This window comes from Nannospalax galili, unplaced genomic scaffold, assembly GCF_000622305.1.
Source record: "Nannospalax galili isolate Female #2095 unplaced genomic scaffold, S.galili_v1.0 scaffold626, whole genome shotgun sequence".
Lineage (NCBI taxonomy): Eukaryota > Metazoa > Chordata > Mammalia > Rodentia > Spalacidae > Nannospalax > Nannospalax galili.
Window position 1 is genome coordinate 1,008,034 of NW_008354396.1, and position 2,479 is coordinate 1,010,512.

Sequence of the window (2,479 nt, forward strand, 5' to 3'; positions counted from 1 at the left end):
ACTATGGAGCTTCTGCGCATAAAAATATAAAACTGTGGTAGAAACACAGTGCCATAGTCTTTAAGGCTGTTTGCAATGTTTCATACATTGCATATCTTTGCAACTTTGCTTTGCCCCTTTCTGGGAAGTGCTGTACCTATGGCCTCAGGATACACATTTCTCCTCATAATGAAGCCAGAAGGAGAGAAAAAGAAGCCCATGACCAGTGATGTCCCTGGTGCAGAGTGGCTTGGGCTGATATACACCCCACATTCCTTCAGCCGCTTGGGGTTTTGTTTTATTCCTGTGGTTGGTGGGGCCTCTAATGGGCTCCTGTCACTGACCATGCTCACCACCAAGGTTTTCAGGTGTCAATTAAACCCATAAATGAAACTTAGTGAGTCACTCACACCTTATCAATGAGTTTTTTTTCCTCCCTCCCTCCCTTCTTTCTCCTTTTTTTTCTTTTTTAAAAAGTATTTTATTTATTATTTCTATGTGTATGTGTGTATTGCCTGCATGTAGGTAAGTGCACCCGTGTCGCGCAAAGCCAGCAGAGGACAGAAGAGGCTGTCAGATCCCCTAGAACAGGAGTTATGGACAATTGTTAGTGGCCATGTGCGTGCTGGGATTCGAACCTGGGTCTTCTTCAAGAGCAGCCAGTGTTCTTAACTTCTGAGCCATCTCTCCAGACCCTCTTTCTTTCTTTTTGAGACAGGGTTTCACTGTGTAGCCCTGGCTGGTCTAGAACTCACTATAAAGACTAGGGTTGCCTTGAATTCTTGGGGAATCCCCCTCTATTAGCCTTGACAATGCTGGGATTGTGGGTGTGTACCACTAGGCCTGACTTTCAGTGAGATTCTTCTTAATGAGTATTAACTTGAGCTTTGATTTGTGGTCTGCTTACACTTTCCTAGTCTGAATCCAGAACCCTTAGATAAGTGAATTCCTAGAGTGAAACCTCCTTTGTCTTTGTTAGTTACTTTTTTGTTGCTGTGATAAACCATGACCAAGGCAACTTACAGAAGGAAGAGTTATTGGGTTTATGGCTCCAGAGGGATAAGAGTCCATCATGGTGGGAAGGCATGGCAGGAGGCAGCCAGAGCAGAAGCTGAGTGCTCATGACTTCAAGCGGGCACAGGAAGCAGAGACAGACTAGACGTGGGACACGGCTCTCTATTCTCCAACCACACACTCAAAAATAGCAGCAAGAAAGGGAGAAAGACATAGTCAGACCTTGCAGGCTTTCCTTCATGACTCAGTTTCCAACCTGAAGATTGTAGTAGAGCTGAGAGAAGAAAGACCCCAGCCTTTTGGATCTTTCTAAGAATCTGTTCCTATGCTGTGTGCATAGAGGAACTGGGCTTAGTATATCATCAGCCATAGTGACATGTGTAGTTATTTTCTTTCTGTGTTTTAGCTCACAGATATTTACAGTGAGTCACCGTCTCTGAGTCGTTATTTCACGTCTGCTGGCATGGTAAATTTCAGGTAAGAGCACAGAGCTTTCTATCTTGCTCTGCTTCCTGCTCTTCCAGAGGACCTGAGTGTGGTTCCAAACACCCATGTTGGAAAGCTCACAGCCTCCTATAACTCCAGCTCCAGGGCATCTGATGTTCCTGAGGGCACCAGCACACACACATAAATTAAAAAATTAATCTTTAAAAATGTTCTTTGAAGGAAAAACCAAGGGACTTTAGTATCTTAGATAAAGAAACTTTAGAAAAATGATGTTTTTTTGAGACAGTCTCATGTAGTTCAGGCTGACTTTAAACTTTCTGTGTAACTGAGGATGAACTTGAACTTCTTGATCCTCCTGTATTCACATACTAGGATTATAGGCATGTGTTCATGATGTATTTTGTGTAGCGCTGTGGACTAAACTCAGGGCTTCATGCATGCTAGGCAAGTATTCTCCCGAGCTACATATTTAATTAGCCTATACCTAATTTATTTTTAAAGACTTGTTTACTTTAAAAAATTTATATATTTGAATGTTTTGCCCACATGTATATAAGTGCACTACATGTGTGCCCAGAATAGGGCATTGGATCCTGGACCTAGAAGTATAGATCATTGTGAGCCACCATGTAGGTGCTGGGAACCAAATTGGTTCTGTGCAAGAGTGACCAGTGCTCTTAACTGCTGAGCTATCTCTCCAGCTCCTTTTTAATTTTATTTTAAAATTGGCCACTCAGAGTTTCTAAAATGTTGACCTGAGAAACAAAAGCCATCACTTCCAATAGGATGAACTTACACATGAACTTACACAGCCCCATCTTAGCACATGTATCTGTGTCTACAGAGGGGTCCTGACCACTGTCCTGGACTAACCCAACAGGAACCTGAAAGTGCTCTTTGCCTTGTCAGTTGCTAAACTCATTACAGTGGTGGTCTGTTGAGGCAAAGTCCACAGAAAACCATCTTTCAAAATTCTGCCTTTTATAAATTCATGAGGTGAGATGAGGGGGTGGGGAACTGAAGACACAGGGTTGGGCTA